The sequence below is a fragment of the Pongo abelii genome, chromosome 13, assembly GCF_028885655.2.
Source record: "Pongo abelii isolate AG06213 chromosome 13, NHGRI_mPonAbe1-v2.0_pri, whole genome shotgun sequence".
In the NCBI taxonomy this organism is placed as follows: domain Eukaryota; kingdom Metazoa; phylum Chordata; class Mammalia; order Primates; family Hominidae; genus Pongo; species Pongo abelii.
In genome coordinates this window covers 124,519,660-124,544,808 of record NC_071998.2, presented here as the reverse complement: position 1 = coordinate 124,544,808, position 25,149 = coordinate 124,519,660, and the positions used below count along the sequence as shown (strand labels likewise).

The window sequence follows — 25,149 nt, the reverse complement described above, 5'->3', positions numbered from 1 at the left end:
CACCAGCTCCAGTCCCAGCTCCCAAGATACAGCCAGTGCCAGCCCCAGAACCAGAACCTTCATGACCCTCACCTGTCAAGGCATTTTTTTTTCCTGCCTGGTTTTGTTTTATTCATATACTTTATAGTTACCTGTATTTTATGTTATAAAATTCATATAAAATAAAGGTTACCTTTTTTTTTTTTTTTTTGACACGGAGTATTGCTCTGTCGTCAGGCTGGAGTGCAATGGCATGATCTCAGCTCACTGCAACCTCCGCCTCCGGAGTTCAAGCGATTCTCCTGCCTCAGCTCCCGCGTAGCTGGGATTACAGGCGCTCGCCACCATGCCCGGCTAATTTTTGTATTTTTAGTAGAGACAGAGTGGGGGGGGGGGTGCGGTTCACCATGTTGGTCAGGCTGGTCTCGACCTCCTGACCTCGTGATCCGCACGCCTCAGCCTCCCAAAGTGCTGGGATTACAGGCGTGAGCCACCGCGCCCAGTCTAAAGTTTACTTTTAAAACATATTCAATTGTACAACTGAGTGGTATTCACTACATTCACCATCCTGGGCACCATCGCCACTCTCTAGTTCTAAACCCTTCCATCACCCCAAACGGAAACCTGGCCCCTGGTAAGTAGTCACGCCCCATCTCCCACTCCACGCCTCTAGCACCAGAGCTGGCCCCTGAGCTGGCATTAGAGCTCCCCCTGCTGTCAGCCTCGAATCTGCCACCCATGTCTATTCGTCTACCTTCTCCGGATTTTTCATACAAGTGAAATCATATCACGTGTGGCCTTCGCTGAAGGGTTTCTTGCACTTAGTAAGATGTTTGCAGGGTTCATCCACTTTGTAGCATATATCAATACCTCATCTCTCCTTATGGCTGAATAATATTCCACTGTAGGGACAGACCACACTTTTTTTTTTGAGACAGGGTCTCACTCTGTTGCCTGCCCAGGCTGGAGTGCAATGGCACAATCATGGCTCACTGCAGCCTCGACAACCCAGGTTCAAGCAATCCTCTCACCTCAGCCTCCTGAGTAGTTGGGATTACAGGCACATGTCATCACATCTGACTAATTTTTTTTTTTTTTTTTTGTAGAGATGAGGTCTTACTGTGTTGCCTGGACTGATCTTGAACTACTCCTGGCCTCAAGTGATCCTCCTACCTCATCCTCCCAAAGTGCTGAAATTATAGGCATGAGCCACCACACCCAGCTTGTATTCAATTCTTTTAGGTATATACCTAGGAAAGAAATCACGGAGTCAAATGGTAGCACTATGCTGAATTTTCTGGGGAACTACCAAACTGCTTTCCAGCCACTGCACCATTTTACACTTACTCCAGCAAAATATGAGGCTTTGGTTTCCTCAACATCCTCTCCAGCAGTCGTTACTTTCATTTTTTTAAAATGTAGCCACCTAGTGGGTGTGGAGTGGGATCTCATTGTGGTTTTGGTTTACATTTCTCCAGTATCTCAGGATGTGAATCATCTTTTCCTGTGCTAATGGCCACTTACTTGTACATCTGATTTGGAGAAATGTCTATGCAAGTCTTTTACCCATTTTTAATTAGGTTATTTGTGTTTTGATGTTGAGCAGTAAAAATTCTGTATATATTCTGGATATAAAACCGTTGTCAGATTGAGATTGCGCCACTGCACTCCAGCCTGGGCGACAGAGCGAGACTCAGTTTCAAAAACAAAACAACCACAACAAAAAATGTGAGTGGAAACAGAGATTGTTTGCAGATTAGCTCATGGGAATTTGGGGGAGTGATGGAAATGTTCTAAAACTGGATTGTAGTGATGTGGCAACTTCAGATACATTTACAAAAATAGTCACTGAGTTTTACACTTACAATGGGTGAATTTTATGGTAATGTAAATTACACCTCAATAGAGCTGTAAAAAAAAAATTACATGTGTGATTAGTACTATGCAGGAAAGGTGAGAGAGTTTCCACAGGTTGTAAAGTGCTGTCTGTTCCAGTCTGAGGAGGGGTAGCCATTGAGCTAAGACCTAAAGAATGAGAAATTGTTAATCTAGGGAGAAATTATTCCTGGGGGGTTGGTTTCTGACAAAAGGAACATTATACATTAGTGCCTGAGAGCAGGAGGGGTTTGAGATAGGCTGTTTTTTTGTTTTGTTTTGTTTTTGAGACGGAGCCTCTCTCTGTTGCCCAGGCTGGAGTGCAGTGGTGCGGTCTCGGCTCACGGCAACCTACGCCTCTTGGGTTCAAGCGATTCTCCTGCCTCAGCCTACCAGGTAGCTGGAATTACAGGTGCCCAACACCATGCGCTGCTAATTTTTGTATTTTTAGTAGAGACTGGGTTTCACCATGATAGCCAGGCTTGGTCTCGAACTCTTGACCTCAGGTGATCCACCCGCCTCGGCCTCCCAAAGTGCTCCCAAAGTCCTGTAATCCCAAAGATTACAGGAGTGAGCCACCGCACCCAACCCTGTTTCGTTTATTTTTAACGCTAGTCCCAGCTGGCAAATTGATTTCACTGCCCAGTAAAGGGTTGCAGCCTTAAGATTTTATTTTTTAAGCAGTTTTAGATTCACAGCAAAATTGACAGAAAGGTAGAGAGAGTTCCTATATACCCCCTATTCCCACATGCACAGCCTGCCCCACCATCAACCTCCCCCACCAGAGTGGTGCATTTGTTACAGTTGATGAACCTACATTGACACATCAGCAGCAGCATCCAAATTCCATAGTTTACATAAGGGATAAGGGTTCACGCTTGGTGTTGTACATTCTGTGAATTTGGACAAATGTATAATGATGGTATCCATCATTGTAGTAAGGTACATAGTATTTTCACTGCCCTAAAAATCCTCCCTGTTCTGCCTATTCATCCCTCCCTCCTCCCAGCCCTTAGACAACACTGATCTTTTTACTATCTCCATAGTTTTGCCTTTGCCAGAATGTCATATAGTTGGAGTGATACCATATGCAGCTTCTTCAGATTGGCTTCTTCCACTTAGTGATATGCATTTAAGTTTCTTCCGTGTCTTTTCATGGCTTGACAGCGCATTTCTTTTTAACGCTGAATAATCCTGTATTCCATTGTCTGGATGTACCACTGTTTATTTATTCAGCTCCCGAAGGACATCTTGGTTGCTTCCAAATTTTGGCAGTTGTGAATGAAGCTGCTGTAAATATCCATAAGCTTTTTTTGTGTGCAGGTTTTTGTGTGCACATGAGTTTTCAACTCCTTTGGGTAAACACCAAGGAGTGCAATTACTGGATCGTACAGTAAGAGCAGGTTTAAATTTGTAAGAAAACAACCGTCTTCCAAAGTGGCCGCACCATGTTGCATTCCCACCAGCAATGACAGAGTTTCTGCTTCACATCCTCACCAGCATTTGGAGTTTTCAGTGTTCTAGATTTTGTCCATTCTAATAGGTGTGTAGTAGTTAAATATTTTTTTCAAGTTGGAGAAGTTGATTGTAGAATAATCTAAATTCACTACTAGGAAATTCTTCCTTCTGTCTGAAACTGCCAAAGTGATGCTGTCTACACTTAGATATAACCAGAAATAAGCATTTCTAAAGTGACACTGTAACCCAAAGAGGAATTAAAATTCCTGATGAACTGATTGATAAGGAGGGGAGACTGGACAATGGGGAGTGATTTAAGGGAACTTGGTCTTCTTCAGTCACTAACAGGAGAACATGAATAATGTAGAAACCGGCAAAATTAAAAACGAAATAGTAAAAAGGAGTAAAAAAAAAAAAAAAAAAAACCATTGTCAGATTTATAATTTGCAAATATTTTCTACCATCCCGTGGGTTCGCTTTTCATTCTTTTCAGGGTGTACTTAAGGGGTTTTAATTTCAATGAAGTCCAGTTTACCTGTTTTTTTCTTCTGTTGTTTGTGCTTTTTGTATATTTAAGAAACCATTTCCAAATCAAAGGGCATAAAGATTTGCTCCCATATTTTCTCTAAGAGTGTCATTTTTCTTCCCCCCGCCTAGGCTGGAGTGAGTGCAGTGGTGCGACCTCGGCTCACTGCAGCCTCCGCCTCCTGTGTTCAAACAATTCTCTTGCCTCAGCCACCCGAGTAGCTGGGATTACAGCCATTTCCCACCATATCTGGTTAATTTTTTTGTATTTTTAATAGAGACAGATTTTGCCATGTTGGCCAGGCTGGTCTCGAACTCCTGGCCACAGGCATTCCACACGCCTCAGCCTCCCAAAGTGCTGAGATTACAGGCATGAGCCACCACACCCGGCTGAGTGTTAAAGTTTCATTTCTCAAATTTGGGTCTTTAATTCCTTTTAAGTCAATATTTTATATGGTATTAGGTAAGGCTCCAACTTCCCTCTTTTGCCTGAGGATATCCAGTTCTGCTGGCACCATTTGTGGAAGAGACTGTTTCTGCCTCATTGAATGATCCTGATAGCCATGTTGAAAATCAATTGACATACATGTATGGATTTATCACCTGATTCTCAACTGTATTCACTGATCTGTATGTGTGTTCCTCATCTCTGCTGAAACTTTGCTGAAATTATTCATTAACTCTAACACTATTTTTATTCCATAGAATTTTCTACACGTAAGTTCATGTCATCAATAAATAGAGATACTTGGCCGGGCGCAGTGGCTCACGCCTGTAATCCCAACACTTTGGGAGGCCGAGGCGGGTGGACCACAAGGTCAGGAGTTCAAGACCAGCCTGGCCAACATGGTGAAACCCCGTCTCTACTAAAAATACAAAAATTAGCTGGGTGTGGTGGTGTGCACCTGTAATCCCAGCTACTCGGGAGGCTGAGGCAGGACAGTCACTTGAACCTGGGAGGCAGAGATTGCAGTGAGCCGAGATTGGACCACTGCACTCCAGCCTGGGCGACAGGGAGAGACTCCATCACAAAAAAAAAAAACAAAAAAAAACCAAAAAAAAACAAAAAAAACCCAGATATTTTTACTTCTTCCTTTCCAATTTCAGTGCCTTTGTTTCTTTGTCTTGCCTAATTGCTCTGACCAAACTTCCATCACGATGTTGGAGTGAAGTGGTGAAAGCAGGCATCCTCATCTTCTTCTTCATCTTAGGCAGAGAGCTCTCAGTCTTTCACCACTGAGTGACAGTAGGTGTGAATTCTTCGTAAGTACTCTTTATCCTGTCAAGGAAGTTCCCTTCTATTTCTCTTTTATTGAGTACTCTTATCATGACAGTGTTGGATTTTGTCAAACGCTTTTTCTCCATGAATTGAGATGGTGGGTCTTTCCCTTCATTCTAGGGAGATGGTGTGTCATATTGAAGATTTTGAGAATTCTGAGAAGGATTGGTGTTACCTGTTAAATGTTTGGGAGGATTCGCCAGTGAAGTCACCTGGTTCTGGGCTTTTCTTTGTGGGGAAGTTTCTGATCACTGACTCAATCTCTTCGTTCTTGACAGGTCTGTTTAGATTTTCCGTTTCTTGACTCAGGTGTGGTAGTTTGTATGTTTCTAGGAATGTGTCCATTTCATTCATGTTAACCAACTAGTTGGCCTACAATTGTTCCTAGCTTTCTCTTTATAAATCCTTTTTATTTCTGTGGGGTCATTGGTGATGTCACCCTGTCATTTCTGATTTTAGTAATTTGAATCTTCTCTCTTTTTTCTTAGTCAACTAGCTAAAGATTTCTCAATTTTGTTAACCTTTCATAGAAGGAACATGTTTTCACTGATTTCCTCTAGTGCTCCTCTCTCCTCTATCCCATTTATCTCTGCTCTAATCTTTATTATTTCCTTCCATCTGCTAACTTTATGGCGTTTTGGGGTTTTTTTGTTTGTTTGTTTGTTTGTTTGCTTGCTTTACGACAGGGTCTCACTCTGTCACCCAGGCTGGAGTGCAGTGGCGTCATCTTGGCTCACTGCAGCCTTGACGTCATGGACTCAAGCGATCATGCCACCTCAGCCTCTCAAGTAGCTGGACCACAAGCACATGCTAATTTTTTAAATTTTTTGTAGAGACAGGGTTTCACCATCTTGCCCAAGCTGGTCTTGAACTTCTGAGCTCAAGCAATCCTTCTGCCCCAGCCTCCCAAAGTGCTGGGATTACAGGCATGAGCCTCCGTGCCTGCAAGGGCATCTTCTAATCAACCCCTGGCACCAACCAGGGCTTCCCTTCCTAGGATCTCACTTGCAGAGCGGCTAAGCACTTACAGACTTGAGTGGACAAAGCCATCCAGACAACCTGCACCCACCTGTCAGCCCAGGCCACCTCCAGATTCCAGTTTCACACTGAACCTGTCCTGCTGCTGGGCAGGACACCTCCTGGTCACCAGGTTGACCTGGCCTCTGCGGACTACTCACTGCCTTAGGTGCCTTTTGCTCCCCAGGATCCAAAGGAGTCACTGACTTTTTCCAAGGAGCACTGCCCATGGGGATGGAGCCCTGACACCAAAGGAATGGCTGCCCTCTGTGCACTTCCCTCACACCTACCCAGATATGAGTCACAGCCACCTGTGCCAACGAGCACCCTTAGAACACCCATTCACCCAGCAGGTGTGACCGCTGCAAAGCTGAACCTTCCATCTGGCCGCCAGGCCCCCAACATGGAGCCTGGGACCAGCAGCAGGCCCTACTCCAAGGCTGGAACCAGCTCAGATGCAACCCTCTCAATCCAAGGAGTCTGGGACTCCACATTCTGGGACTCCAGCTAATTTTATGCATAAAAATTATGGGCCCAGAACTTGTGCATTTTTAGAAAAATGGGTTAACCTAACTAAAGAAAACTTAGAATGAAGATGGCTGCAATGGGGAAGTTTTAATTTGGATAAAATTGTTTATTTATGAGGCATATTAGAAAAGGGGGAATGAAAAACCCCATAAAACAGTGGGATGTGTATTCTTTTATTGGTATGCAGAGGTCCCTAAAAGAGTAAATGAATCAAAAATTGACTCCTTAAAAGATTCTTTGCAAAAAGCAAACGAAAAGCTTAAGCAACAGACTAAGGATATGATGAAAGAGGACTGTACTGTGACTGACCTCATCCCGACTGTTCCTTCTCTTTATCCTTCTCTACCTACATACTCTGAGTCCACTAACCTTTTTGCTAAATTACCCTTTCAGGCCAGGCATGGCGGCTCATGCCTATAATCCCAGCACTTTGGGAGGCCAAGGTGGGTGGATCACCTGAGATCAGGAGTTTGAGACCAGCCTGGCCAATATGGTGAAACCTCGTCTCTACTAAAAATACAAAATTAGCCAGGTGTGGTGCTTCGCGCCTGTAATCCCAGCTACTTGGGAGGCTGAGGCAGGAGAATTGCTTGAACCCAGGAGGCAGAGGTTGCAGTGGGCCGAGATCATACCACTGCACTCCAGCTTGGGTGACAGAGTGAGACTCTGTCTCAAAAAAATAAAAAATAAATAAATTACCCTTTCACCCTGAAGATGATTAAAAAAAAAGAAAAAGTAAGTTAGACAGGCACCTTACAAAGTGAGACCTTCTGATCAGTCAGGCCTGCCTGCTGTAATGACTTTCACTCCATGGTCTAAAACTGAGCTTAGAGCCATTGTGAAGGACTTGCCTGATCCAAGAGAATATCCTCAAAAATGTGCTGAGGAATTTAGAATCCTCATAGGAGCTTATGATCCAGGACTTCTTGACCTTGACTTATGTATCCCCGTGATATTGGGGCCTGGTAAAGCTCGGAAATGGACGGCAACAGCAGAATGGGGCAAACCTGAGGAGGATGTTAAAGACCCCTCCAAAAGCTCCTCACAAGAAGGACCAAAAGTCGCTGGAAAAATTGCTGAAAACCTTTTAAATTCAATTCCTAAAATTTTTCCGCAAAAAATGGACTGGTCCATCATACAATCTTGTAAACAAACAAACAAAAAAAAGATTTCAGTTTCACATTACAGAACTCACTTAGAAATGCGGTTTGTGAAAAATTCTGGGATCCAAGTACAGCAAGAAGTATTTCCTGCAAGGACTGAAACGGCATTAAGTGTTCTATTTGTAAATGGACTCCATCCCAAACTCAACAATTTAATTAAAATACGTAAGTTGGGATAGGAAGTTACAGATATGACTAAATTGTTGGCCTTAGCTGGACATTTTGAGAGGACTCTAGAGCAAGAAAAAACTCAAAAGGTTAACAAGCTTATGGCCCTTCAATTACAGCAGTTACAGGGACTGGGACCTAAGGGATCAATCATTTTATTTATTTATTTAGAGATGGAGTTTCGCTCTGTCACCCAGGCTGGAGTGCAGTGGCAAGATCTCGGCTCACTGCAACCTCCACCTCCCAGGTTCAAGCGATTCTCATGCCTCAGCCTCCCAGGTAGCTGGGATTACAGGTGCATGCCACCGTGCCCAGCTAATTTTTGCATCTTTAGTAGAGACAGGTTTTCACCATGTTGGCCAGGCTGGTCTCGAACTCCTGACCTCAAAAGATCCACCCGCCTTGGCCTCCCAAATTGCTGGGATTACAGGGATGAGCCACCGCGCTCTGCCTCCTTCTCATTTTAAATCACAATCAAGAGGTCCTAGAACAAGAAGTTCTTTACCCCAAGATGTCTGCCTGTATTGCAAGCAACCAGGGCACTGGAAAAGGGATTGTCTGCTTTTATATCAGTCCACCAATGAGCCTCCCTTTCGGCCAAACTGTTTCACCACTAGAGGGAGCCCAAGAGACCTTAGTCCTCCTGATAATAATCAACCTTGATGAGGTTCCAAGGGATTCTCCAGTAGATTGCTCTCCATACCTTTAAATCAACGTGGAGAAACAGGTTAAAATAAATGGGGAGTTGTGTACAGTCCTCGGGGATATGGGGGCTACTCTGTCTACCATAAACCGCACTTTCATAAGCCAACAAATCCCTTGGAGTAAAAAGGTCATTTCTGTGGTGGGGGTTTTAAATCAAGTTTAAGAGATTCCTGTATCTGAACCAATCCAATTAACTTTGGGCCCCTTTTCAGAAAAACACCTTTTTACTACGTTATACTGCTCCAGTAAACTTGTTAGGGTGATATTTACTTTCGAAGCTAAAAGGGCACATAAAATTTTTCTCAGGAGAAATAATCTTAGAGTTTCCTGATTCTCCTGGACTAGAATTGTTATGCTGTCTACAGACAGAAATTTATAAGATTGAAACTCAGGCCTGTAATACCCTGATCTTTCAAAAATATCTAAATGTTTTTGGGCCTCTTCCCCAACTGATATGGTAAGAATTAAAAGTTTGGAACCTATAAAAGTACAGATCATTCTAAACCTTTGCCGAAATTACCCCAATATCCTCTAAAACCTGAAGCAGTTCAAGGGCTCTCACCAATTGTAGAGGATTTAATTAAACAAGGACTCATAATCCCATGCACCAGCCCTTGTAACACTCCAATCCCCCAGTTAAAAAACCAAATGGACGAGGCTGGAGATTTGTTCAAGATTTACGGGCAATTAATAAAATTGTAATACCAAGATTCCTGTAGTTCCAAATCCTGATACTTTATTATCTAATGTACCAATTAGTTCCAAGTGGTCCACAGTAATAGATCTCTGCTCAGCCTTCTTTAGCATTCCAATTCATAAAGAAAGCTTGGTGGCTCATGCCTGTAATCCCAGCACTTTTGAAGGCTGAGGCGGGCGAATCACCTGAGGTCAGGAGCTCAAGACCAGCCTGATCAACATGGTGAAACCCCATCTCTACTAAAAATACAAAAAGTAGTCAGGCATGGTAGTGGGCACCTGTTAATCCCAGCTACTCGGGAGGCTGAGGCAGGAGAATTGCTTGAACCCAGGAGGCAGAGGTTGCAATGAACCAAGACCATGCCATTGCACTTCAGTCTGGGTGACAAGAGCGAAACTCCGTCTTAAAAAAAAAAAAAAAAGTCAAAACTTGTTTGCCTTTACTTGAAAAGATAGGCAACACACCTGGGCTGTAATGCCACTAGGGTTTACCAAAGCCACTTCACATTTTTCCCAGGCATTGCATCAGGGCTTAATAACACTACAATTTCCTCAAAATTCTACTCTCATTCAATATGTAGATGACTTATTGTTATGCTCTCCCACTAAGGAGTGCTCTGAAATGGACTCAGTTCACCTTTTACAACAACTTGCATATAAAGATCACAAGGCTTAAATGGAAAAACTTCAGTTTTCAAAAGAAAAAGTCCACTATTTGGGACATGACTTGACTGCCGAAGGGATTTCCTCTCACCTGAGAGGATAAAAACTATTCAAAGTTTTCCTTGACCTGAAACCAAAAGACAATTAAGAGCCTTTCTTGGAATTACAGGATATTGCAGCTCCTGGGTTCCAAATTTTTCCTTAATAGCTTCACCATTGTATGAACTCACTAAAAATGCTGTACCAGAACCTTTACCTTGGGAAGATAGTCATGAGCAGGCTTTTACCCAAATGAAGTTGGCCTTACAACAGCCCCCAGCTTTAGGACTTCCAAATTACCCTAAGCCTTTCACCTTGTTTATTCATGAGTGTGACAATCAGGCATTAGGAGTCCTTACACAAGAACATGGTGCTAAACATAGGTCCATTGCATATGATAGCCTGCAATCAGGCCCAGACTCTAAGGCATATTCTAACTGTTTAAAAGCAGCTGCCAAGCTGGTATAAGCTTCATCAGATCTGGTTTTAGGAAGCGAACTTAATTTGCAAATCTCACATGCTGTGGAAAGTCTGTTAAATTCCAACCAAACCCAGCATTTTTCAGTAAGTAAACTAACATCTTATGAATTACTGCTATCTCCTAATCTTCATCTAAAATGCTGTAATCTACTTAACCCTGCTACTCTGTTACCTCTGCCTGATGATGGTGAAGACCACAATTGTGTAAGTGTAGTGTCAGAAATAGTGGCCCCTCATGTTGATTTACAAGATACTCCACTGGATAATCCTGAATTAATGCTTTTTGTTGATGGGTCCTATCCTAAAATCTCAGGAGGAAAATACCAGGCAGAATATGCTGTTACCACCCAAAATGAGTTAATAGAGAAGGAAACTCTTCCTCAATTTAAGTCAGCCCAACCTGCAGAGCTTTTTGTCCTTACCCAAGTTTGTCATATAGCTAAGGAATAGTCAGTCAATATTTATACAGCTCGTAGATATGCTTTTGGAGTAGTACATGATTTTGGCATGATATGGAAACCACGAGGGTTTCTCACCCCTAGTGGGACCTCCATCAAAAATGGACCCCAAGTAAATGAGCCCCTTTCTGCTATCTTGTTACCATTGTAGATTGTTGTTACTAAGATTGAAGCTCATACTTGTAGAACTGAACCCAAATATCAGGGAAATGCTTTAGCAAATTTTTATGCTAAATCAGCTAGTGCTGAAGCTGTAAGAAATGCAATCTGAATGAACGCCATTGGATTAAGCCGAGCCAACTTCCTTTTGATTACCTGTTTAGTAAACAGTGCGGTGCACCTGATTTGGAAAAGCAAAATTGGTATCTAAAAGGATGTAAATTTAATGTGATGCACAGACTCACAGAGGGCCCAGATGGCCGCCTGGTCCTTCCTGAGTCTTTGAAGCTTCCATTGTTGAAAACTCTGCACTCCACCACTCATCATGGAACAGAAAAAATGATCCAAATTATGAAAAAATACTGGTGGGGTGACTGTTCCAAAATTGCTAAAATGGTTTATAATCAATGTTTGACTTGTCAAACTCATAATCCTGGAAAAACAATCAAAACTTCAGGTCGTATATTTCCACCACCTGATGAACCATTTGCGCATTTACAGATGGACTTAATTCAGTTGTGACCCGCAGTGGGGTATCAGTATGTTCTTGTAATCGTTTGCATGTTTTCTGGTTGGACAGAGGCCTTCCCATATAGGAAAGCTGATGCTGTGACTATAGCTAAGAAATTATTTTAAAATGTCTTTTCTTTATGGGGGATCCCTCTAAAAATCTCCAGCAACAGAGGAACTCATTTTACTGCACAAGTTATAAAGCAGTTCAATAAGGTGTTACTGACAGGGTGCAATTACCATTATCCCTATCACCCTCAGTCTTCAGGAAAGGCTGAAAGAACAAATGGCATATTAAAACCGAAACTGGCAAAGTTAGCTGAATCAATTGGGTTGCCTTGGCCAAAGGTAATAACTTGAATTGCAATCAGATGCACTCCCATTGGAAAACATAAATTGACCCCTTACAAAATAGTCACTGGGCGGTCTATGTCCCTAATAATAGCACTTCTTGCTTCTCCGATCTCTTAAGCTCTGATATGACTAAATACTGCAAGGCTTTAATGTATTATACCAAAGTATACTTCCACCAGGTATAGGAAGCTTTTCCAGATCCACCAACTGAGGACAATCAAATCCTCCATGATCTGGAACCTGGAGACTGGGTCTTCTGGAAACGACATCAGAGGAAGACCACTCTTGAACCTCATTGGAAGGGACCATACCAAGTTCTTCTCACCACCCACACTGCAGTGAAGCTTTAGGGCCTTGAACCTTGGGTCCACGTCTCATGACTCAAAAGGGCCCCTTCAGGCAGGGCACGGTGGCTCATGCCTGTAATCCCAGCACTTTGAGAGGCTGAGGCGGGTGGATCACAAGGTCAGGAGATCGAGACCATCCTGGCTAACACGGTGAAACCCCGTCTCTACTAAAAATACAAAAAATTAGCTGGGCGTGGTGGCGGGCACCTGTAGTACCAGCTACTCGGGAGGCTGAGGCAGGAGAATTGTGTGAACCCGGGAGGCAGAACTTGCAGTGAGCCAAGATCGCACCACTGCACTCCAGCCTGGGCAACAAAAAACAAACAAACAAAAGGGCCCCTTCAGACTCCTGGAACTGTACACCTGTTGGAGACTTTAAAGTGAAGCTGACCCAGGAAATCTCTCCTCAGAAGCAGACAGCATCCTAGTTTTGGACAGCTTTCCCAAGATCATGGATCAAGACTTCTCTATCATCAGGAAAGCCTTATGTGTTTTTCTGTTTTCCTCATCTTCTGCCCTAATCTTGTCCTTTTCCCTACAGGCAAAGCCATGACACCATAATCAGTGGATGGCTTTAGCTCAAGTTTATGCTCTAGCACAAAACCAGAGTAATTGTTGGGTTTGTGGTCTAATGCCAAAAAAATCAGGAAATGATTCCCCTGGTGCCAGTGTCCCTCCGCGTTCCCAATGAGAGTTACCTGAAACTCCAAGGGAAGAACAGAAATTTACTCTTGATATTCTAAACATCACTGCTACTTGCTTCCTACACTCACTAAAAACAACACTCTAACTCTTTCAATTGATAACTCGATCATTACCAAATATAAAAAACCAATCCTAGGCTGGGTGCAGTGGCTCATGTCTGTAATCCCAGCACTTTGGGAGGCCGAGGCAGGTGGATCAACTGAGGTCAGGGGTTCGAGACTAGCCTGGCCAACATGGTGAAACCCCATCTCTACTAAAAATACAAAAATTAGCCAGGCATGGTAGTAGGCGCCTATAATCCTAGCTACTGGGGAGGCTGAGGTAGGAGAATCACTTGAACCTGGGAGGCAGAGGTTAAAGTGAGCCAAGATCGTGCCATTACACTCCACTCCAGCCCGGGCAACAAGAGTGAAACTTCGTCTCAAAAAAAAAAAAAAAAATCCAAGTGATGCCAGCAAAAGATATATTGTGCTTCCAGACATCACACACTCAAGATTTGGGAATTACTTATGTTGATACAAGTGATTGCTTGTATAATGTAACTGGATTAAATCCAGTAGGGTCTTTTTTTTACTAGATATGGTTATATACCCTTACAACATGCTATAAAGGGGCCACAGAAAAGTAAATTTCCCACTGGACGTTGTTCAGGAGGTATGCAGATTTATGGTCGAACAAACCTGACTGATCTCTGCTCAAATGCAACTAGGTGGCCCTCTTTTCCAATCCCCAAGGGTCTATACTGGGTCTGTGAAGAGTCTGCATATCCTGTTCGGCCTCCTCGTTGGTTCAGTTCTTGTTATGTGGCCTGGCTTGCTCCTGCCTTTCAAATAGCTTCCCCTGAAAATTCTCATGATGGCCCTTATGATTGGAGGCCAAAATGATCAATAAATGAAATTAGCACTAGCCTTGGAATATTCGAGGATAAGCTAGTTTCTACTGAGGAAAGATTCCAGTGGGGTTCCTGGGGGTGCACTCTTGGTGGTAGTGAGATACCAGTTGTATGGAATTTAAAGCTAATTTGTAAATTGGGAAAAATCTTGGATTTTGTAATCAATCAGACCTCCCAGGGTTTCAGATGGGTAGAAGCTACTCTCAGAAAAGTAGATGACAGGGCTGGGCGTGGTGGCTCACGCCTGTAATCCCAGCATTTTGGGAGGCCGAGGCGGGCAGATCTCTTGAGGTCAGAAGTTTGAGACCAGCCTGGCCAACATGGTGAAACCCCATCTCTACTAAAAATAAAAAAATTAGCCGGGCGTGGAGGCTCATGCCTGTAATCCCAGCTACTTGGGAGGCTGAGGCAGTAGAATCGCTTGAACCCAGGAAGTGGTGGTTGCAGTGAGCCAAGATAATGCCATTGCACTCCAGCCTGGGCAACAGAGTGAGACTCCATCCCAAAAAAAAAAAAAAAAAAAAAAAAGGTAGATGACAACACACGTATTCAACAAAAACACTTACTGGAACATCGTGCAACCTCAGATCTTTTTGCTCAAGCTGGATGCCTAGGTTTGGTGTTAAAGAAAACTGAATGTTGTACTTATCTCTTACCTGATTTTGTTACTACAGGAAGCTTAATTTAAAAGGTGCTGATACTGCTGTTTCCTTAGACACTGCCACCAAATACATTAAAGACATCTCTCAAGAGAAAGGAGCCCATGACATGTTTACAAGAGCAACTAACGGTTTGCAGGCATCCTAAGGGTGGATGGCAAGCTTGGGTTTTCCAAGGGCTTCTAATCTTTATAATTCTTCTAGTAGGTTTCCAAGTTATTATGACTTGTATTACCAGTGTAACAATGAAAATGAGTAACTCTTTAAGTCAGGCCACTTTACAGCAAACCATGGTCCTTAATCGCTATCATACTCTAAATGAGGATAATGACCAATTAGACCCTAACACTGTTGAACTGGCTGTATTGTCTGAACCCTCACTTGGCTGATTTGGTTCGGTTCGTTTCATAAGCACTCTTATTAAGGAGTATGCCTTGGCATTTGATAGTATCCTCTTGATAGTCATAATAATTGTCACCCTGATACACTGTATCCTCTCAAGTCTTAAATGTTTTGTATGCAGCCATCCATTAAGAGTTGAATGGTCTCTGGCCGGGCGCGGTGGCTCAAGCCTGTCATCCCAGCACTTTGGGAGGCCGAGGCGGGCGGATCACAAGGTCAGGAGATCGAGACCATCCTGGCTAACACGGTGAAACCTCGTCTCTACTAAAAATACAAAAAATTAGCCGGGCGTGGTGGCGGGGGCCTGTAGTCCCAGCTGCTCGGGAGGCTGAGGCAGGAGGATGGCGTGAACCTGGGAGGCGGAGCTTGCAGTGAGCTGAGATCGCGCCACTGTACTCCAGCCTGGGCAACAGAGCAAGACTCCGTCTCAAAAAAAAAAAAAAAAAAAAGTTGAATGGTCTCATTCCAACCAGGTCAAAAAGAACATAAAGAATCATTTAGCTGGTACAAAGCTGCAACTTGTGAATTCTATATTAACACCAAAGAAGACGTGTGAGACTCCATACTAAAACTAAAGAAGACTTGTGAATTCCACATTGAGACCAAATAAGTCTTTAGGATGGTGACAGAGAGTGGCATCAATGCCTAAAGTTTCGGTCAATCTCTCTAAATTGAGAGGCTGACCAAAAGAGGGGAATTGTTAAAGCAAACTAAATATGGCCTAAGAAGGGACTCCCTACCTCTCTGTATTTGAGTCCTTGTGGATGAACCATAAGCTGGCTTAATAGGCAGACAAAATGGAAAACCCAACTTAGTAGTATGCATCTATAACAATGGCTGAGTGTTGGCCAATCCCAGCGGCCATACTTCAACCACTCATAGACTGCTGAGTGTTCAAACTGTGTTCAACTAAGGCAAATACCGAGCTGCAACCAATCTCACTGTTTCTGTACCTCACTTCCAATTCCTGTACATCACTTTACTTTTTTGTCTATAAATTTGTTCTGACCACGAGGAACCCCCAGAGTCTCTCTGAATCTGCTGTGATTCTGGAGGCTGCCCGATTTGTGAATCATTTCTTTTTTATTTTTTTCCAATTAAACTCCATCAAATTTAACTTGTCTGAAGTTTTATTTTAACAGCTGGTAACACCAGTACCGTAGCTTCCTGATGCATTCACTCATTTAGCAAATATTCTCTGGTCCTGCTGTGTGCCCAGCTGTGTGCCTCAGTGAGCGTGATCCGACGAGGTCACTCCCCACTCTGTGGAGCTCACGCCCACTCTGTGATGTGCAGGGACGGTCCATGGGGTTAGCAGGGATGATGGGCACCGGGAATTGGCCACTTTATTAAAAGAGAATCCTGCATTTGAAAGACGTAATGGAGAAAAGGCCTACTTGGCACTTGATCTTGAAAAATGAAATAAAAATATGAAAAATAAATGTAGCCTTTTTTGTTTGCTTGTTTGCTTTAAGACAGCGTCTCACCCTGTCATCCAGGCTGAAGTGCAATGGTGCAATCTCACTGCAATCTCTCCCTCCCTGGCTCAAGCAATCCTCCCACCTCAGACTCCCAAGCAGCTGGGACCACAGGCACACACCCCCACACCCAGTTAATTTTTCTATTTTTGTATTTTTTGTAGAAACGGAGTTTCTGCATGTTGCCCAGGCTGGTCTTGAACTCCTGGCTTCAAGGAATCCGCCCACTTCGGCCTCCCAACGTGCTGGGATTACAAGTGTGAGCCACCACGTCCAGCCAAATGTATATTTAACAAAATGTGGCCCAGTGCAGTGGCTCGCGCATGTAATCACAGCACTTTGGGAGGCTGTGGCGGGTGGATGACCTGAGGTCAGGAGTTTGAGACCAGCCTGACCAACATGGAGAAACTCCGTCTCTACTGAAAATACGAAAATTAGCTGGGCGTGGTGGCGGGCACCTGTAATCCCAGCTACTGGGGAGCCTGAGGCTGAGAACCGCTTGACCCTCACAGGCAGAGGTTGCAGTGAGCTGAGATCACGCCCCTGCACTCCAGCCTGGGTGACAGAGCAAGACTCTGTCCCAACCCCCCCACCGAAAAGGAAGCTATAATAGCAAGTATACACTGAGTTTTAGAAACAACGATGAATAAATAAGTCCACTGTAGATTAGGTAAGTGTGACACAATTTTTATGACAAAACTATAGCTTATCAGCAGAAATCTTCTAGGGCCTCATTAATTTTCCTAAGAGTTCTTAAATCTTCTAGTGCTTACATTGTTCTCTTTGAAATCCTCTGTCGCATTATCTTTTTTGTCAGTTGTCTCTTCTTCCATCGCTAAGCGATCCGACTCCGCCAGGGTCTCCCTTGGCAGTGGCTTGCTATGTCTGGACAGGCTGCCAGCAGCCCTTCCTCAGCCAGGCAAGCTCCGGTTTCTTCCCACGATTTGCATTTCCCTTTGCAATTGATTGGCATTTGACTGTGCATCACTTTGCATGTGCACATGCCGTGTCTCCTTTAATGACTCCATGAGTTAGGACTTTTGTCCCCATTTTACAGATTAGGACACTCAAGTCCAGAAGGTGGAGACCACCTGCTAAAGTCCTGCAGCCAGTGTGGAACCCTGGCAGAGTTTGGGTCCCTGAAAGCAGACAAGGACTTGGGGACACGTCATTTGTTACAGATGATCCCAGGACACCTGAGTGAGGACATGGAAAGGTGAGCCCGGAAGAGGGGAGCCAGAGAGTGGCCCTGATGAGCGAGCTCCGCAGTGGGCGCCTGGGCTCAGTTTTGGCTCAGGCTCCCGCTGTCCCACCTGGATGGGCTCCGTCTCTGTGGTAGAGGGTCATCCCTGGGGCATTAATGCTCTTGCTCTGCTGGCTGGTGCTGGCGTGCAAAAGAGGACACTCCCATGGGGTTTGAGGTACGTGATGCCATCCCACCTGGGAGCAGGGGTCTTCACCATGGATCCCTGTTCTGTTCTAAACAAGGAAGCCAGTGCTCAGAGAGGGAAACAGTCATGACTAAAGTCTCTCAGCCAGAGAGCAGTGCAGCTGTGGTTCCTGCCCAGCTCGGGCTGCCTTGGCACAGAGCCTGAAGCAAATGCACCAGGAGCTTTGTAAGTAGAAAACCCCCGGCACAGCCAGGGGCTGCATCCTCTCTGCCTCCCTGGGGTCTCCGCACGCATCCCCCCTTGTGACAGGCAGGAGTAAGTGGCCTCCTCAGACCAGGACAGCTCAGCTGGGAGGGCACCTGGTGCCTGAGAGGTAACCATAGTGCCTGGTCAAGCTCGGAGCAGCAGGCTGGGTGAGGGAGCTGCCTAGTACAGCCAGGCCAGACGCGGGTGCAGTCATCTACCAGCTGCCATCAGTGTGCGCCAGGGGCTGGAGAGCAAACCGTGTCATCTGCAACCAAGCGTCTGAGGTGGAGAACGCGGTTCCCCCATGCTCTAAGTGGGAAATGGAAGCACCTCCTGGCCAGTAAGTAGCAGTGCTGAGGATTTAGCGGGTCTGTCTGGCTCAAAGACAAGGCTTCCCACTCTCCTGGGAACGGGGAGCCCTGAGCGAGGATGTCAGAGGCTAGGAGGCCTCTCCTGTACAGGTGTCCTGGGCTACCCCAACCCCCTCCCACACTTGCCACACCTGGCCTGTCCCCCATCTGGAACACTTCATGTCTGATGGTGTCCACACACACACACCTGAGACCAGCAGTCCACGAAACCCTAGCCCTTCCTGGGAGGCCACTCTCTAATATTTTCTATTTTGTTTAAAATCCAGGCCAGGCGCAGTGGCTCACACCTGTAATTCCAGCACTTTGGGAGGCCGAGGCGGGTGGATCTCCTGAGGTCAGGAGTTTGAAACCAGCCTGACCAACATGGTGAAACCCCGCCTCTACTGAAAATACAAAAAGTTAGCTGGGCATGGTGGCAGGCACCTGTAATCCCAGCTACTTGGGAAGCTGAGGCAAGAGAATTGCTTGAACCTGGGAGGCGGAGGTTCCAGTGAGCTGAGATCGCACCATTGCACTCCAGCCTGGGCAACAAGAGTGAAACTCCATCTCAAAAATAAATAAATAAATAAAATCCCAGCGTACCCCATTAACTCGGCTCATGGTCCACTGAGGGGTGTGCTGACCTCTGTTTGACACCAGCATTTTTTGTTTCTTTGAGAGAGGGTCTTGCTCTGTCGCCCAGGCTGGAGAGCAGTGGCACGATCATGGCTCACTTCAGCCTCAGCTTCTTGGGCTGAAGCCATCCTCCTGCCTCTGCCTCCCAAGTAGCTGGGACCACAGGTGCATGCCACCACACTCAGCTAATTTTTTTGTAGAGATGGGGTCTCCCTATGTTACCCAGGCTTGTCTTGAAATCCTGGGCTCAAGCGATCCACCTGCCTTGGCCTCCCAAAGTTCTGGGATTACAGGTGTGAGCCACTGTGCCTGATCTGACACCAGCATTTTTTTTTTTTTTGAGATGGAGTCTCACTCTATCACCCAGTCTGGAGTGCAGTGGCGCAGTCTCGGCTCACTGCAATCTCTGCCTCCCGAGTTCAAGCAATTCTCCTGCCTCAGCCTCCCAAGTAGCTGGGACGACAGGAACATGCCACCATGCCTGGCTAATTTTTTTTTTTTTGTATTTTTAGTAGAGATGGGGTCTCACTATGTGGCCAGGCTGGTCTCAAACTCCTGACCTCGTGATCTGCCCACTTTGGCCTCCAAAAGTGCTGGGATTACTGGTGTGAGCACCATGCCTGGCCAACAGCAGCACCTTTAATGGCTGCGGGGCGTGTTTCTTCCTCTAGGGACACCAGATCCCCTGCTCAAGGCTGGGGGGCGAGTGTGCCACTCGGGGCTGTGAGATGGGCAGAGATGAATATCCTCAAACTTGAACCCTTTGTTCATGTCTCTAAACCTTTCCTGTTTTCTAGAAGTAGATAAACTGAATCCAAGGGTGGGTGTGCTGGGGTCTTAGTGCCAACTCACCCTCCAGGAGGAGAGTCCAGACCCCTCTCCCACTGCCAGGCGGAAAGTGTCCATCCCCCTCAGCCACTCCAAGGGTTTCGAATTTCAGGGGTGTGATATCCTGCCAAATATATATATTTCCATCCATGATTCCTGGCTCAGAATTCCCATAGCGCTTGTTATAATGTTGGAGTGTTTTAGGCCTCAGGAGCAGGCCTCAGAAAACAGAATGTCTCTCTCTCTCTCTCTCTGACCTTCTCCTGCCCTCCTTTCACCTGCTCCTTTTTCTCCCCAAGGCAAGAATCTTCCTCTGCCTTTCTGTCTGGCCGTAAATTCTCTGACCTACCTTGTCTAATTGTAGCTCACAAGATCCCCATTTTAGGAGTCCTGCCCCATACCCTGGAGGAAGGAATGCTGCAGGGAGAAGCCAAGAAGAATCTGCACAGACAGGCCTTGTGAGTTTCCCACTCCACTAATGCTAGACCATGCACTAATGCTAGACCGTGCACTAATGCTAGACCATGCACTAATGTTAGACCGTGCGCTAATGTTAGACCGTGCGCTAATGCTAGATCGTGCGCTAATGCTAGACCGTGTGCCAATGCTAGACCATGTGCTAATGCTAGACCATGTGCTAATGCTAGATCATGCGCTAATGCTAGACCGTGCGCTAATGCTAGACCGTATGCTAATGCTACACTGTGCGCCAATGCTAGACCGTGCGCCAATGCTAGACCGTGCGCCAATGCTAGACCATGTGCTAATGCTAGATCATGTACTAATGCTAGATCGTGCGCTAATGCTAGATAGTGTGCTAATGCTAGATCGTGTGCTAATGCTAGACCCTGTGCTAATGCTAGATCATGTGCTAATGCTAGATTGTGCACTAATGCTAGACCATGGCCTTTTTGTCCAACCATTTTCCTACACAGTTGTCCATGCTTCAGTCATGCCTATCCGATTATCCAATGAAGCCTCCATAAAAGGCCCAAGAGGACAGGGTTTAGGGAGCTTCCGGATGGCTGAACACATAGAGGCTCCCAGAGGGTGGATGTCCAGGGAGGGCCGGAAGCTTCGCACGCCTTCCCCCATACCTCGCCCTACATATCCATTCATCTGTATCCTTTGTAATATCTTTTATAATAAACCGGTAAACATGTTTCCCTGAGTTCTGTGAGCTGCTCTAGCAAATTAATTGAACCCAAAGAGGAGGCTGTGGGAACCCCAGTTTGCAGCTGGTGAGTCAGAATCTCTGGAAGCCCAGATATGTTTGTTTGTGTTTTTTGTTTGTTTTGGAGATGGAGTCTCACTCTATCGCCCAGGCTGGAGTGCAATGGCGTGATCTCAGCTCACTGCAACCTCTGCCTCCCAGGTTCAAGCGATTCTTCTTGGAAACCCAGATTTGTGATGGTGTCAGTGGGAAGTGGGGGGGGGGGGCAGTCTTGTGGGACTGAGATCTCAACCCGGGGGATCTGATGCTACCTCCAGGTAGACAGTGTCAAAATCAAATTGAATTAGAGGACACCCAACTGGTGTCTGCTGCCTGGTATATGGGAAACCCCCACACATTGGACCACAGAAGTCTTTTGTGTTGACTGTTGAATGAGGGAAGAGAAAAAGCCCTTTGAGAGAGAGAGAGAGAAAGAGAAGGAGAGAGAGAGAGAGTGTGTGTGTGTGTGTGTGTGTGTGTCTGTGTGTATGTGTGTGTGTGTGTTTTCCACTCAAGGAGCTTTGGGGGAAATGGCTGCACACTTCGTAGGTGAGATATGCTATCTAACTCATTGTCTTATTTTATTGTCCTGATGCAGGCAGAGGCTGGATTTTCATCTTTCCACCACTTCTGAAGCGTGGCCCCTTCTGCTCTCAGGGGAGCCTGCTGAACATGTGTTCTCTGGGCATCCCTGGGGTCAAGATCTAGGTGTGGCTTCCAGCACAGCCAAGAAGCTCCTCTCCCAGGTGCTGGGGGCCCGGGAACAAGCCCTGGGATCCCTCCTCCGGGCCTAGATGGCTGGTTTCAGTTAGTGCTTGGACTGGCTCCCCTGGGACAGGGTGCGGTGGGTTCTGCTTGTATCCAGGCCAGGCCTTAGCTAGTGCAGGATGATGGGCTTGGATCAGAGACTGGCTCCTGGATGCCGCTGGGTTCTGGGTGGGCCAGCTGTATGGATGTGAATGCACTTGTCCTCCTGAACCACCAGGTCAAAGAGGAACACAGTGCAGGGAGCCCCAGAGGAGCAGGGCCAGCCCAGAGTCCACCCAGCCCTGTAGTCTTTAAACCCCACCTTTTTGGGGCAGTGATACGTTGTTCTGATAATACAGATGTAGAACCCCAATGTATCAAACCCAGGACAGAGCTGCTCAGGGTGGAGCTGGGATGAGGTCTGGACTCCCTACCCCCAACCCAGACACACTTCAGGAGCCTCCTCCCTGACACCCCATTCCTAGGCCTCTGAGAGGCACTGCTTGACAAGCACTAAAGGAAACTGTCACTGCGATGCATAGTGGGAAAAACTGAGGCTTTGTCCAAGATCACCCAGCAAAGCAGGGGCAGAACCTTGGGTGATGGGCTGAGACTTGGGGTCTGTCCTCAGGACCCTCCTGCTGCTGCCTACCCCCGGGGTTCCAAGGCCAAGGGGAGCCAAAATCAATGTCTGGGTCCAAATTGAGCTTTGCAGAGTTGCCTGCCGACCACTCAGGAGAGCACTGGCTTTTGCTCCAGACAGAAGCTTCTCCTAAATTGAGGAGAGTGAGGCCCACACAGGGGACCATGGGGCCTGCCTCCACCCCACCCAGTCCCTCCACCCCAGCTTCACCGCCAGGGAAGCTCTGCAGACTCTCCCCACCTCCCCTTAGAGATTAAAGGTCTGGGGCGTTCTGCCACCCCTGCTCACCTGAGTTCCCAGACTTGACCATGAACTCCCTTATTTCTGGGAAACACTCTGGAGCATTCTCTGGCATCCCAGAGGTAGGTCCCAGCTGGGGATCAATTACGGAGGGTCTGTGCATGGTGGGGAGCCCAAAGGCCTCCCTTGCCTTTGATTATTATATTTTTAAGTCATGGAGGTCTCTCTTCTCTGAGCCAAGGGGTCTCAGCCCAGCTCTGCCGCTAACCAGAAGGGGGACTTTAGCCAGTCCCCTACGAGAGGACATTTCCCCGTTCCCTTCATGAATGCAAACCTCAGCCCTCCAGGATTACCAGTGGGAAGAAGGTCACTTCTTTGTCTGCTTCAGAAGATCAAGACCAATTTATGGAGAAACCGAGAGATGAATGTCCTCACAAGCCCATTTTCCAGATGAAAAGCTGAGGCCCAGTGAGGGGAATGGTCACAGAGGGACACTGGATAGCCTGGGAGTTCGGACCAAGAATCCTACATCCCCTCCACCGCCGACCCCACCCAGGCTGGCCCTGAGCTGCTGCACAAGAACTTGCGTGTGACCTCCCGATCCCAGCAGCTGCTCTCGCTGAGCTTGGACCACGTGCCTGAGACCCGTCTTTCCTCATTTAAACCCTGCTCGGGGGGGTGCTCCACACCAGCAGGGAATGTGCTTGTTCACTGTGTGTTCTTAGCCTCTAGAACAGAGCCTCAGGCACAGGAGGCACTTCACATTTATTGAATAAATAGATGAATGAGTCAGTGTCATCCTCCCAACAGCCCCTTGAAGCAGGTACTCTTACTTGACAGAGGAGGAACCTGAGACACAAAGAAGTCTTGGGTTCATTCATTCCTTCACTCATTCATGCATCCAGCACCCCTGTTGTGTGCAGACACCTGGAATATGACAGTGAACCCCAGACACCATCCCTGTCCTGAGAGCTCACAGCCCAAAAGCAGGGACAGCGTCTCACCCACAGCCAGCAGTGGAAGCACCGATGTGAGTCCCAGCTTCAGTGGCCCACCACCTCCTCAAAAGATAGTTAAGTAAGGCTAGGCATGGTAGCTCACACCTGTAATCCCAGCACTTTGGGAGGCCGAGGTGGGTGGATCACCTGAGGTCAGGAGTTCGAGACCAGCCTAGCCAACATGGTGAAACCCCGTCTCTACTTAAAAAAATATAAAAATCAGCCAGGTGTTGTAATCCCAGCTACTCAGGAGACTGAGGCAGGAGAACTGCTTGAACTGGGAGGCAGAGGTTGCAGTGAGCTGAGATTGCGCTACTACAGTCCAGCCTGGGCGACAGAGCAAGACTCCATCTCAAAAGATCACACCACTGCACTCCAGCCTGGGTGACAGAGTGAGACTCCATCTAAAATAAAATAAAATAGCTAAGTAAAACAAAAATCTTATTTATTTACTTATTTTTGAGACATAGTCTCACTCTGGCACCCTTGCTCCAGGCTCATAGCTTCTATGTTGCCCAGGCTGCTCTTGAACTCCTGGGCTCACGTGATCCTCTCACCCTGGCCTCCCAAAGTGCTGAGATTACAGGCTTGAGCCACCGTGCTCAGCCTTAAGTAATATTTAATAAGAGTTTTCTTGAAGTCATATATAGAGAGACAGACAGAAAAACAGAGACAGAGAGAGAGAACTGGAAGGCTAGCAGTGACTCTTCTCCCCACTGCTCTTCTCCTACTCTGCCTGGCTTGGATTTGTTCTTTCTGGTTCCCTTGAACACTGCAAGTCTCTGCCTACATTCCTATTTCAGCCCATTTAACTCCCCGATGAGAAAGATGCCCACATGCACCTACAATGTTTTTTCCCATCTTCCTTTTACCTCCCTTGCCTTTGATTATTATATTTTTAAGTCATGGAGGTCTCTCTTGTCTTTCTTTACCTTTGCACCCAGCCCCCTCCAGGCCAGTGCTGTCTTTAGGCCACATTTTTTCTCCTCTGGGGGTGCAGTGGGGAGGGATGGAGAGACTGCTGGTTGGGCCAAGGGAGGGCTGCGGCCAGTAGGCACAGCCACAGGGCTAGGTCGGCCCTGTCTTGCTCACCTTAAAGCTGTATTAGAAAACAATTCCCAGAGAGGCATCAGTGTCTGGAAGGCAGACCAGGGAACTTTGCAAACATAAACTGAGTAAGGAAAATGAATCAGCAGATCCCAGACCAGGTCCCAGGGAGCTAGTGTTTGCAGTGAAAAGGTGGAAGCATGACCTTTTGAACAGCACTCACCAGCTCCCAGGGCCGGTGCCAGGCTCCCGCAGACTGAGAAAACAGGCC

The 25,149-nt window shown here is 46.4% G+C and overlaps 1 long non-coding RNA gene across 1 annotated transcript in view; it reads left to right on the top strand.

Annotated features, from left to right (window-relative positions):
- Nucleotides 1-24,799, top strand: part of LOC129048038 (uncharacterized) — a 37,324-nt gene extending 12,525 nt beyond the window's left edge. Inside the window, exons 2-4 of the long non-coding RNA XR_008510037.2 lie at nucleotides 17,597-17,755; nucleotides 18,028-18,155; nucleotides 20,376-24,799. This is a non-coding gene — a long non-coding RNA (uncharacterized LOC129048038). The remainder of the gene's footprint in view (nucleotides 1-17,596; nucleotides 17,756-18,027; nucleotides 18,156-20,375) is intronic.
- The last annotated feature ends 350 nt before the right edge of the window (nucleotides 24,800-25,149 follow it).